At 39.8% G+C, this 14,426-nt stretch overlaps 1 pseudogene across 1 annotated transcript; it reads left to right on the forward strand.

Moving 5' to 3' along the window:
* The first annotated feature begins 5,025 nt into the window (after window positions 1-5,025).
* LOC137707636 (glucose-1-phosphate adenylyltransferase small subunit, chloroplastic-like) lies at window positions 5,026-7,356 on the forward strand (annotated as a pseudogene). Its single transcript, XR_015958125.1, has 5 exons — window positions 5,026-5,057; window positions 5,488-5,647; window positions 5,742-5,972; window positions 6,114-6,293; window positions 7,086-7,356. The product of XR_015958125.1 is annotated as a glucose-1-phosphate adenylyltransferase small subunit, chloroplastic-like (transcript).
* Window positions 7,357-14,426: the final 7,070 nt, after the last annotated feature.

Consider the following 14,426-nt stretch of genomic DNA (forward strand, 5'->3'; position numbering starts at 1 on the left):
ATTCACCCCAAAATGTGAAGGGCTAACACATCCCGAAATATCATCAAATCTCAGCTGCCAGTCCCAAACACTCCACTGTCTCCCTATGCAACTCTCTGAAATCTGTCACACGGAATGGTATACCACGTGTCCCTATACAAACGATGAGATATGTGTGTTAAAAAATTAATAACTTAAAAAATAAAATTTCTCACCACTTACATAAAAACATGTGGTATATCACCATATTCTTGTCACAACTAAAAATTTTCCCTCTCTCTAAATTTCTTGTTACATTGCGTTCTCTTCAATGGCAATGAGCGAAGTGCTCACGAAGCGAACGTCGGTGTTGCCGAACTTGAAGCAGACCGAAAACACTAGCCGCCTCTCCTTCAGCGGCTCTCATCTCTACGGAACCAAAATCCCCACCCTTAGCACTTGTATGAGGAAATGCCCCACCCATAGAGTCCCGCTGCTGGTTATCTCTCTGAAGGCTGTTTCCGATTCCAAGAACTCCCAAACATGTCTTGATCCCAATGCGAGCTAGTTAAGTGTTTCATTTCTCTCCCTCCCGATCGTATTTGGTGCTTTTGTTTCTATGCATTCGCATAATGTGTTCTTGTTTGGATTGAAATTTTGGGAATTTTGTTTGTGCTAATTTGTAGAGTGTGTAAGGGATTATCCTGGGTGGGGGATCTTAGAACCAGAAAATCTACAAGAGACTGAGTAAAAGGGAGTTTGATACGCACTTGTTTTGCAGGGAGAATTTAATGGCTTCTTAAAGCCTTGTAGAGTAACTGAATGGAAATGCAATAACCCACTATTTTACAACACCTAGAATCTTGGTATTTGACTAGACTTTAAACTGAACATGCAACAATACTTGTTCCTTAAAAACAGGAATTATTAACAACTACGTAAGTAGACCTGAAAACAAGGAAGTCTAACCCTAGTGGCCAAGAAAATCCTAACAACTTTAACATCCTCCCTTAAACTGAATGCCATTGTCATTCAATTTATTGCTGGATAAGAACAAACACCCAGCAAACCTCACAGCTTCAAGAAAACATTAAGCTTCAAAGGCTTTGTAAGAATATCTGCGACTTGCTCCTGTGTTGAACACTGAACCAACTCCACAATTTCCTCATTCGTAAGATCACGAAGAAAGTGAAAGCGAACATCAATGTGTTTGCTACGACCATGCAAGACTGGATTCTTTGAGAGTTTGATAGTTGATACGTTGTCACAATATAACATTGTAGATTTGTATTGATCATGACAAAGTTCCTTTAAAATTCTCCTTAACCAGACAGCTTGACAAGCACTAGATGCTACATAAATAAACTCAGCCTCAGTGGTGGAAAAAGTGACCATTGGCTGTTTCTTTGAAAACTAGGACACAGCACCTGAACTCATCAGAAAGACATATCCCGAAATGCTCTTTCTATCATCCTGATCACCTGCGTAATCACTATCTGTGTAACCCAGAAGCTCCTGATTTCCTTCCTTCTTGTAAAACACCCCGAAGCCAATAGTTCCCTTCACATACCTTAATACTCTTTTTGCCGCCTGTAGATGCATCTTAGTAGGAGGCTCTATGTACCTATTGATCAAACTAACTATGAATGTCATATCAGGACATGTAGCAGTTAGATACATAAAGCTTCCTACAATTTGTTTGTAGAGTGTACTGTCTACCCTTACTCCATCTTCGTCCTTCATGAGTTTAAACCCAGGAACTACTAGATTATTCACTGGATTGTATTGATCCATATTGAACCTGTCAAGCACCTCTTATGCACATTTTCATTGCCCAATGAAAACACCATATGGCCTTTGCAACACCTCAATACGAAGAAAATACTTCATCTTTCCGAGATCAGTCATATCAAATTCAATCATCATGGACCGTTTGAAATCTTTGAACATAACTTCATCATTTCCAATAAATATGAGATCATCAACATAAAGACAAACAATCAAAACTTTAGCTCTATCCTCTGTTCTGATGAACAAAGTATGTTCATATGGACACTTCTTGAAACCTTCATTGGCAAAATAAGTCTCTATACGGCTGTACCAAGCTCGAGGAGCTTGTTTAAGACCGTACAAGGCTTTCTTAAGCTTGTACACTTTGTGTTCATGTCCTGTTTTCTCATAACCAAGAGTTTGAGTCACAAAAACTTCTTCATTTATCTCTCCATATAAAACAGCAGACTTGACGTCTAATTGATAGATCATCCAACCCTTCTAAGCAGCAAGCAAAATCACAACTCGAATGGTGTCTAGCCTAGCCATAGGTGCAAATACCTCAACATAGTCTACTCCATACTTTTGACTGTACCCTTTTGCAACGAGTCACACCTTGTACTTATCTACTTCTCCATTCTCATTGAGTTTTGTCTTGTAAACCCACTTCACCCTAATAACTTTGTTGCCAAGTGGTAACTTTGTAAGCTCCCACGTATCATTTCTTTCTATTGCCTCGATCTCTGAGTTCATGGCTTGCCTCCATTTCTTATTCTTTACTGCATCTTCATAGAATATAGTATCACTGTCAGTGAACAAAGCCAAGTAAGCAATGTTTAAGTCTTCTTCCTCGGAAAGACCTTGCCCACTCTCATAGTCTCTCATCCATGCTAGTGGTCTTCGTGTTCATGCCTCATGGGGTGAGTTTTCATCAGTTTCATCATGGGACGAGTCTTCTTGGGCAACACCATAATCTGTTTCTTCAGTGTTGTTAGCTTCCGATTCCTCCTCATTGTCACTAACTTCTGTACCCTCTCCTTCATCTGTTTCTCACTCAAGGTTAGCCACAATGGCTTTCTTATAACAAGCCTCCCAATCCCAACTTTGATCTTCTTCAAAAACAACATCTCAGCTCACAATTATTTTCTAAGAAATCGGGTCAAATAATATGTAAGCTTTCAACTCGTCACTCACCCCAAAGAAAATGCATTTCAGACTCTTGTTGTCAAGCTTTACTCTTCTGTTATCAGGTATATGGACGTGAGAGATACATCCAAAAACTCTAAAATGACTCACTGATGATTTGACTCCATTCCATGCCTCTTCTGGTGTCTTGCTTCTCACGGCAAGTGTGGGGCTTCTATTAAGAATATGCACAGTCCAGTTAACTGCTTCAGGCCAAATTTTTTTGGAATGTGCTTTCCATAAAGCATGCTTTGAACCATGTTCATAATTGTTTGATTCTTCCTCTCGGCAACTCCATTTTGCTAGGGAGTGTATACAGCTGTCAGTTGTCTTCGAATCCTATTCACACCATAAAAATTAGTGAATTCTTGTGATGTAAATTCACCTCCACGATCAGTGCGAAAGGCCCTTATGTATGCTCCTGTTTCTTTTTCAACCCTAGCTTTGTAGTTTTAATAAACAACGAAAGCTTCAGACTTTTCCACCAAAAAATACACCCAAGTCTTTCGACTAAAGTCATCTATAAAGGTGATGTACTAACTGATTTGGCCCGTAAATATCGGCATGTACTAACTGAAGAATTCCATATGCCCTCCATATGCTTTCCTTTGGGATTGAGTCCCTTCGTTGTTTCCCCACCAAGAAATCTTCACAAACTTTAAGAGGGGCTATGAATTGTGGCATACCTTCAACCATCTTCTTTTGTTGAAGAACTTTGAGACCATTCCAGCTTAGGTGCCCATATCGACAATGCCAAAGTTGGGATTGGTCTGTGATAAGGGAGACAAGGCACGTTTGTTCCTTTGACTAACATCGAGCAATGATAATGAACGTTCTATTGTGCGACATGGCAGTTTCCATGATTAAACCCCTCTTAGGACGAAAGATCTTGCAAGTTCCGTGTTGCATGAGAATTGCAAGACCCTTTTCTTGTAGTTGCCCAATGCTCAGTAAGTTGTTCTTTAAGTCTGGCACATAGAACACCTCAGTAATCACGTGCATGGTCTCATCTATCTCCATTCGAATTCTGCCATTTCCCTGTATTTTCAAGCTTACGTCATTTCCCAATTTGATTGAATCCTTGAAGCTTTCATTAAGATCATAGAAAATCTCTTTCTTGCTACACATATGGTTATTGCACCCTAAATCCAGGAACCATACGCAATCACTTCTAGCTTTGTTGTCATCCACATAAGCCATGAGTAGTATTTCTTCACTTGTCTCAGCAAAGTTTGCTTGCTTTTCCTTTTTAGGGCACTCCTATTGAAAATGGCCAATCCCATGACAACTGTAACACTCAACTGTGGATTTGTTAAACATAAATTGGCCTCGTCCTCTTCCTTTTCCTTGATAAGAGCCATGACCCTCACTTCGTCCTCCTGGCTGAGCTTCATTCGTGACTTGCAATGCTTGTTCATCCACCACATTCCTACTTATTCGTTTGTTCATGAACTAGCAAACTGCTTTGAAGTTCGTATATGGACAAACTGTCAATATCATTTTACTCCTCAATGAAGCACACAATGTAATCAAATTTTGGAGTCATGGACCTTAAGATCTTCTCAATGACCACCACATCACCCATCTGTTCTCCGTGAATTTTCATCTTGTTGGCAATAGTGAAAGTTGGTGCAAAGTAATCATTCACCGACTCTCCCACCTTCATGTGAAGCACCTTAAACTCTTTGCAAAGAGCTTGCAGCTGTGCACATTTGACTTGGGCCGTGCCTTGATATTTCTGCTTCAAGGAGTCCCAAATATCCTTCATTGTATCCTTCTTCAAGATTGTCTCCAATATCGATCGATCAATGGCTTGAAACATATAGTTCTTCACCTTCAAATCATTTAGCCTGTGATCCTCAATTGTCTTCTTCTGTACCTCTGTAGGATCCACCCCTGCTGCAGTTGCAGGGATCCCAGTTTCCACCAAACCCCAGTATTATTTGGATCGCAGAAAATTCTCCATGAGCATGCTCCAATAATCATAGTGCCCATCGAACTTAGGAATGGCTGGCTGCACAAAATTGCTTTCACCAGCCATATTGTTACCCCTTTTCACCGTGTTTACTTTAAGACTTTTGATTAGGCCCCGTGGTGGGGCTCTAATACCAGATGTTAGAACCAGAAAATCTACAAGAGACTGAGTAAAAGGGAGTTTGATATGCACTTGCTTTGCAAGGAGAATTTCTTATTGAATTCAAAGATAGCAATGGCTTCTTAAAACCTTGCAAAGTAACGGAATGGAAATGCAATAGCCCACGATTTTACAACACCTAGAATCGTGGTATTTGACTAGACTTTAAACTAAACGTGCAACAATACTTGTTCCTTAAAAACAACAATTATTAACAACTACGTAAGTAGACCTGAAAACAAGGAAGTCTAACCCTAGTGGCTAAGAAAATCCTAACAACTTTAACAGGGGAGTTGGGACGAGGCTTTACCCATTGACCAAGAAGCGTGCGAAGCATTCTATTCCATTGGGAGCAAACTACAGGTTGATTGATATCCCAGTCAGTAATTGCCTCAACAGTAATGTGTCCAAGATATCCCAGTCAGTAATTGCCTCAACAGTAATGTGTCCAAGATCTATGTGCTGACCTAGTTCAATTCTGATTCGCCCAATCGCCATCTTTCTCGTGCTTATGCTAGTAACATGGGTGGCTACAAAAATGAAGGCTTTGTTGAGGTTCTTGCTGCCCAGCAGAGCCCTGAGAATCCCAATTGATTTAAGGTGATTAAAAGCTTGTTTACAAATTGCGGGGTTGTGTTGGAAATTGGGTTTTGATTGGTTTTTGAGTTGGATATTTGGTTTTGGTGGTTTATAGGGTACCGCTGATGCCGTGAGGCAGTACTTGTGGTTGTTTGAGGAGCACAATGTGTTGGAGTTTTTGGTTCTTGTTGGGGACCACTTGTATCGGATGGACTATGAGAGATTTATTCAGGTGTATGCAGACATCACTGTGGCTGCTCTGCCCATGGATGAGAAGCATGCTACCGCCTTCGGTTTGATGAAGTTTGCTGAGAAACCTAAAGGGGAGCAACTCAAAGCTATGAAGGTGAACAATCCACATGGAGGTTGTTTTACATTATTTAGTGCATTACATATTCGTTTCATTGTGAACTTCGATCGCTTATGGGTTTAGGTGTGTGATTGATTAGTGATGCAAAATGTTCTTGTTTCTGTTTTTGTTATATAGGTTGATACTACTATCCTGGGTCTTGATGATGAGAGAGCTAAAGAGATGCCTTAAATTGCCAGCATGGGTATATCTGTTGTGAACAAAAATGTCATGTTAGATCTATTTTGAGACAAGTTTCCTGGTGCAAATAATTTCGGGAGTGAAGTTATTCCAAGTGCAACTTCCATAGGTTTGAGGGTAAGTTTTCATTCATATAGTTTATTCTGTAATTTCTAAGAAAGATCAATCAAAAGAGGTGGAAAAGATTGGAATAATTGTTGGTATTACATAATTGCAAATATCTTTCATTCGAAACTAAACGAACCCCTTTGTACTGAAAAAGATAATGTCCTAAATTGATTTTATATGATCTGCTAAATATTTCCTAGTTCCATACTTTTTGTGCCCCACTACCCTTCATCCGGATATTCAGCCCCCCGGAATACTAGTTATTAATGCCTACAGGTTCAAGCTTATTTGTATGATGGCCACTGGGAAGATATTGGTACCATTGAGGCTTTCAACTTTCTACAATGCAAACTTGGGGATAACCAAAAAACCAGTTCCAGATTTTTGGTACCTTTTTTTCTATAACTTGTTTGTATTCCTGTTTTGTTTGGCCAATTCGTATGTTATGCTATCAGCTTGATGTGGATTTAGTAATTCGGCCTAATTTTGAACTTTATACCGTAGCTTTTTTTATTGTTCATCCCCAATATACACCCAACCTCGGTATTTACCTCTATCCCAAAATGCTTGACGCTGATGTCAAATATAGTGTTATTGGCAAGGGATGTGTAATAAAGGTAAGTTCTTTCTAGAAAAATTCAGCATTTTGCCAAATTGTTCCATTATGGTGTCATATCCTAGTCCCATGTTCAGTTTCAGAAAAACTTGCATCTATGTGCTATAGTTGCAAGAAACAGGGATCGGTAAAACCTATTGCGGTCCTGCTCATTTAACCTAACCTTATCTTTTACATAAATGCAGAACTGTAAAATTCACCATTCAGTCGTTGGGCTTCGGTCTTGCATAGCAGAGGGTGCTGTCATTGAAGACACATTACTCATGAGAGCTGACTACTATGAGGTAAAACCTGCTGTAGATTGAGCACTTGCTGCTTTTTATTTGAAGTCAAGACATGACTGTATAAACAACTTTTTGTTTTAGAGCAGTTCTAGCGTGGTCAATTGTCCAATTCACTATGTTATTCATTCAGTGAACAGTAACTGCCCTTGATGAACAGTAATCGTCTTTTGCATCTCCACCCCTGCACTCAATAGCCGTGGCAATTGGCAATAAAATATTAATATTTTTTTTATTTATAAAATAATACAAAATAATTTTATTTGTAATTTCAGATAAGATTTTTAATCGTTCTCGTTGCGCCACATGTCATTATCTGAAAAGACAATAGCAATAAAATATTAGTATTTTTTTTATTTATAAAATAATTCAAAATAATTTTATTAGTAATTTAGGATAAGATTTTTAATCGTTCTCGTTGTACCACGTGTCATTATCCGAAAAGACAATTATTGATATTTCCGATAAGATTTTTAATCGTTCTTGTTGCGACACGTGTCATTATGCGAAAAGACAATTATTAGTGATGGATTTTTTATAAGATTTTTAATCAATCACATCGCGCCACGTGTCACAATGTGTTTACAATCTTTGATGATAGATTTCCACCAGATTTTTAATGAATGACAACATGCCACGTGACATTATCTACAACCTAATCCTTTCTAAATCCTCCATATAATCCACCATCCATCCTCATAAATCTCACACCAATTTTCTCAAGATCTCTATCATTATTCATAGTTTCTGCTTCCTTATTCACCTACATGTCTATCATTATTCATAGTTTTTGCTTCCTTCTTACAATGATGATGTGGGAAATCAATCAACAAGAGGAAGAATTGTTTAACCAATCAGAAGGAATGTTCAAACGCCATGCGGCCCAAAATGAGAAAGAAGAGGATGAGGAGCATAAACGGAGAGCCGACGAATCAAGAATGGCAAGAGCCTCACATTCCCGTCGAGTCATCCAAGCTGTGGCTCAGATTTGCAGGCCTAGCCGCGCTATAAACATTGATAGAAGCAGGCAGAGCGAGGTCAGGATCTATTGGATGATTATTTTGTCCATAAAAGTGCATTCCTTAATACGTACTTTAGACGTCGTTTTAGAATGGTTCAAAAAAATCATGGGCGCTGTTTGCAACCATGATTCTTACTTTGTGCAAAAGCCGAATGCTTTTGGTGCTATGGGTCTACTGCCTGAGCAAAAAATTACTGCTGCCTTGTGGATGCTTGCATATGGAGCATCTGCAGACCAAGTGGACAAGATAGCGAAGATGGGAAAATCAACCATTCTTGAGTCCCTGATGAGGTTTGCTCGGCAATCGAATCTATCTACACCGCAGAGTACCTCCAGAAACCTACTGAGATAGACTTGCAAAGGCTTCTGAAGAAAGAGGAGATGCGAGGTTTTCCAAGGATGATTGGAAGCATTGACTGTATGCACTAGACTTGGAAAAAATGTCCAAGTGCATGGCAAGTCGCTTATGGGGACAGAAAATGATCAAAATGTATCATTTTGGAGGCGGTGGTCAGTAGTCTCCAACAACTGGACAAAGATTCTTTGGTTCTTTTCCCAGCAATTTTCTCAAGATAATTGGTGTGAATAAGACCCCACATTTCTCTCAACTGCATCTCATTACCCGAAATCGGATCATGAGTAACTTCAATCTAGCTAGTACACAACGTAACATCTTCAATAAGCGTCCAATTCGTACCTACATCATTAGTCATTTTCTTGGAAAAAATTTGGATTGAAACTTGACAATATATGAAATTAGATTTATAGAAATGTAAATTTATACAAGTATGAAATTGAATTCAAACTTGACAATATATGTTGAATTTATAGAAAAGTAAATATATAAAACTATGAAATTCGATTCAAACTTGACAATATATGAAATTGGATTGAAACCTTGAGAAGATATAAATTTGTGGTGTAAGGTAGAAGATAATAAGAATGTATTTATATAAAAGTAAAATCATTTTTTTTTAATTTTTCAATTTTTTTTTCAGATTTTTAATAATTTTTTTACATTTTTTTTAATTTTTATTCACCTAATTAATCTATACCATTGGATTTAAACCAATTTGAATTCCAACACTCCAGATTGTGCCACATGGCACAATGGTAACATTTTTGATTTTTTAACTGTTTTTTCTTTTTATTTTTTATTTTTAAAGTCTAATATCGTGGACCGTTGATCTCAGATCTAAAGATTGGTATTAAATGAAGTTTTTTCTTTTTTTTAACCGTTGGAAATCCAGTAGTCCAAAATTATATCCGTTGTAATCCAACGGCCGTGGGGAAGCCACGTGGCTCTCCAACGGTAAGATTTTTGAGTGCGCCACGGGCCTCAATTTCTGATTTTATGTCGGATTACGCGCGCCCACACGAGCTTGAAGTCCATGCGCCTGATAGAAAAAAAAAAAAAAAAGCGCGGCTGACGTCTCTCTGACGTCAGCCCATGTCAAATGGCCATGGGGCGCTCGGGCTAGCACAAATCCACGGCCCGCTTGCTTGGGCCTGCTCTCGCTGGACTTCCTCCCTCGGGCAATAACCCACTGTTCCTCAGCTTGTCCCTCCAGCAACTCCTCTCGCTGGAGCTGCTCTTATAGAGATGAATGGACTTTCCTTAGAAATACTGTCATTGTTCATTTGACGTTTCTATGGGTTGGATAGATTATATTGTTGCAATTGTTGTAACTGTCCCAGACTGATGCTGACAGGAGGTTCCTAGCTGCGAAGGGCAGCGTTCCAATTGGTATTGGCAAGAATTCCCACATTAGGAGAGCTATAATGGAATGCGCGTATTGGAGAGAATGTTAAGGTAAGGATTGTATCATGTTAATATGATTTTTACAGTTTTTGATTCTTCTTAGCCGATCACTCAAAACATTTTACATTTTTATTCTTTGTGAAACTGACCATCAACGAGTATGAATTGCAGATTGTCAATAGTGACAATGTGCAAGAAGCAGCAAGAGAAACAGAGGGATATTTCATAAAGAGCGGGATTGTCACAGTGATCAAGGATGCCTTGATTCCTAGTGGAACAGTAATCTAGCCGCCTCCTTATTTTCCACTCGTTTAATGCCGAGAGCGAAGGTTCTTTCGAGTTACTGGGCTGAGATGCAGCTCTAGCAACTTAGCAAGTACTTTGAGCCGTTCTGTCTTATGTTCATGTAATGTACATTTCACGGTACTACGATGTAGTTACTGAGGAAGAGACCTCAGGAATTTGCTCTGTAGATTCTCTACTTCTCTCTCAAATAAAGTTTTTTGCAAATTGTTCACCTCACATCTCACCATGTTCACAGAGTTGATATCTGAAACGCTAACATGGTTCAAGATTATGACATTGATACACCCCTTCCACAAAACTACACTAGCAGCCCTAAGAATTTGGGGGACCCTAGACGAGCTTTCGAAGTGAGGCCTTAAGAGTTTTTTTGTCCTTGATCCTTCGTACATTGATATGTATTAAAAAAATTGCTAAATACATGAGAAACAAAATCTATTTCTACATTAACTATCATTAAAATTAATATAAAAAAATATACAAACTTTACTTCAATATTATACATGTCGATTATTAGATGCAAATGTACTAATTAAGTTTACATAATCTAATTTTTCAACCATTTCTATTTCAATTGTCTATGATTTTATTTTATTTTTTGATATTTTTATTGAGCTTGAATTGTAAGAAATTATACATATATTTATTTTAAATAAAAATTTAAGGGCCCTCTGAAGTGTGGACAAGCGGGCGCCTACTTCGGCTATCCTCACGGTCCGCCTTGTACACAAGAAGTGAAAAGGTCCTAATGTGATGTACGAAAGGAAATCCTTGATGACTGAAGCTCCTTGGCTGATAAGAATAAGGAACAGTTTTCTCGAACCTCAACTGTCATATCCCAGTCCGCATAGTAAGATATTGTTCACTTTGGGCCACGCCTTCACGGATTTGTTCTTGGGTTTCCACCCAAAACACATCTCACTATAGGGAAGTGGGCATGTACATATAAGGCACATCACCTCCTCTCCCATGGGCGATGTGGGATCTTACAATCCACCCCCCTTAGGGGCCTGACACCCTCGTTGGCACACTTCCGACGGGGGAGTGACTCTGATACCAAATTGTCACATCCCAGTCCGCATAGTAAGATATTGTCCGCTTTGGACCACTCCCTTATGGATTTGTTCTTGAGTTTCCACCCAAAACGTGCCTCACTATACGGAGGTGGACATGTACATATATGGCACATCACCTCCTCTCCCCCGGGCGATGTGGGATCTTACATCAACCCTGTAGAATCTGCTTATGTTTAATGGAAGAGATCATTGGTTATGCACTTATTCATGCCTTTACCAAGGTTGTTGAGTTGTACCATTCCCATAATCCTTATGTGGGACTAATTGTACTCCACTTAACATATTGGAAGAGCATATTGAAAACCACTGAAAACCACTATAGAAAATGAAGTATGATTCCTTTGTGTAACTTACTACGAATATAACCATAAGCATATTTAAGATGACACGCTCTGATCCTGATATTCTGCGAATACCAGGATAGGCATGTGCTAGCCGACACTTGAGGGCGACGAAAGCCATTTATTGAATGCAAATGCTGAGAACAAGAATTAAATAAGACTTATAAATTTAAAAGTAATTAATATGCAATCGAGGAACGTGTTCATAGCGTACCACTAACTAGAACACTAAAAAAAGAATATAAAATTGAATGAAAAAAAGGATGGGTCCTACACTGAAAGGACTTGAAGATGCCGATGCGGAAGTGCCTTGACACCAGGATTGTACGCCTCGATTCTAGTCCTGAAAGGGGCGCAAAACAAACATGAGTGGACCAAGTTGATATAGATATAATAAAACAATTATCAACATACTAACCCCCAGGTTTTATGAAAACATATATAGCATGATAAATAAAATAGGTTTTCCGAAACCTTAGCATGTCGTGCAATGTCTCAAAACATATCTCGTATATAGTAATTGCTAGTGAATGTCCAATCACACTCCAAGCCCTGTGCTAGCTCCCCGTCCCTAGGCCGACGCTAGAGGAAAACCATCTTCAGGCCCTATGCCAACTCTATGTCTCTCAGCCCGTAGCTAGAGATTATTTCTTCAGGCCCTATGCCAACACCGTAACCTCGCATGTGATGGAATATATCACTCACCCCGTAGCAGAATAGGGACCACTAGGTAAGTACAAAACCATTGAACATACATATATTTGAAAAGTAACTTCATAATATAAATTCATCCATCATCTATACTATAAAGAGGGGTTCTAAATATTATATCGTCATCCATCAGATATTTTATAAAGAACACGAGTTATAGGAAAAATAGTAATAATTCAAAATAGCCTCAATAAGCATGTTGTCTCATAAAATGTAATCAGTAAATCATGCTTTTCATGTATGCATTACTACTGTTAAAACATGCATTTTTAGAAAGGGTCCACTCACAGATACTTCGCCGCCGAAGAACCATGCAAACTAGCGAAGATGGTAACGCCACAGATAATTACCCCTAAGCACATGAAGGGTACAATTAATAAAACTCTACTAAAATGATTTAATTTGGAAAAATGGACATCAAAAACGGATTCAGGACGTCGAAATTAGCCTATGAGAGGTTCCAGACGAAACTCGAAAAAGTCAATGCTAACCGTTGACCGGGTCAAAGTCAACGGGTCTAGGCCTAAAAGGTTTGGGTCCAATAGGTTTTAGGGTTTAAAGGGTATTGGGTTTAGGGTTTTGGGTTAATTGGGCCGAAGGCCCTAGGTGAATAGCCTGAAGGTCTCAATCCAAAGGGTTTAGATTCTAAGGGTTTTGGGTTGGGTTTAAAGCTCATGGGCCAAAGCCCTTTTTGGTCTTGGGTTAAGAGTTTAGCGGGCCAAGGGCCCTAGGTTTCTCGGCCCAAAGGCCTTGGTTGGGCTGTTGGGTTTTGGGGTTAATTGGCTGGGTAACTCGGCCCAAAGGCCTGGGTTGAAGGTGGTTTTCAGGCTACACTTTGGCCAGTTTCTGGGCTACTTTCAAATGCTCATAACTTCTTCGTTACTTGATGAAATCAAGTGAAAAGAAAAATAATGAAAGTTGTAGTTCTCGACGAGACAAAGAGATTGATACATCTCACGCCGGTCAACTCGCAATGTTTTGGCTGAAAATGCCTCGAAATGGGCGATGCTCACTGGAAAATTTGGAAAAGCTTCCCAGAGCTATTTTCTACAATTCAAATGTATACACAACTTAAAACAAGTTTCGATCTAACCTTAAAACACATCCCAAGGGTTTTTAGAAGCTTACCAATGTTGGAAAATCACGAAACTTGACAGGGAAGACAATGAACAGTATCGGCCGAAAGAAAGATAAGGGTTTGGGGTGTTCTTTCTTCGAATTTAAGTTCGCAGGGGTGGTGATGATGGTGTTTAGTTGTTGTTATGTGGTATGATGGTGAGGGAGGTGAGGGTTTGCAGAGAGGGAGGGCACGGATGAGAAGGAGAGTGTCACATCCCGGCCCAGGCCCCCATCACATCTCGGGCTCGACTCCACTGTAGCACGATATTGTCCACTTTAGGCCCCTACCACATGCTCATGGTTTTGTTTCTGGGAACTTACATGAGAACTTCCTAGTGGGTCACCCATCATGGGATTGCTCTCGCGTGCTACTCGCTTAACTTCGGAGTTCCGATGAAACCCGAAGCCAGTGAGCTCCCAAAAGGCCTCATGCTAGGTAGAGATAAGAATATACATATAAGGCTTAGAAGATCCACTCCCCTGGGCGACGTGGGATGTTATAATCCACCCCCCTCAGGGGCCCGACGTCCTCGTCGGCACACTTCCGGACAGGGATTGGCTCTGATATCAAATTATCACATCTCGCCTCGAGCCCCCATCTCATCTCAGGCTCAACTCCATCGTAACATGACATTGTCCCCTTTAGGCCCCTACCACACCCTCACAGTTTTGTTTCTGGGAACTCATGTGAGAACTTCCCAATGGGTCACCCATCATAGGATTGCTCTTGCGCGCTACTCGCTTAACTTCGGAGTTCCGACGGAACCCTAAGCCAGTGAGCTCCCAAAAAGCCTCGTGCTAGGTAGAGATGAGAATATACATATAAGGCTTAAAGGATTCACTCCCCTGAGCGATGTGGGATATTACAGGGAGTGTTAAGGGAGGGGTGAGATAGAAAGTGACAGAAAGACT

This window comes from Pyrus communis, chromosome 17, assembly GCF_041283825.1.
Source record: "Pyrus communis isolate YQ-2024b chromosome 17, ASM4128382v1, whole genome shotgun sequence".
Classification (NCBI taxonomy): Eukaryota; Viridiplantae; Streptophyta; class Magnoliopsida; order Rosales; family Rosaceae; genus Pyrus; species Pyrus communis.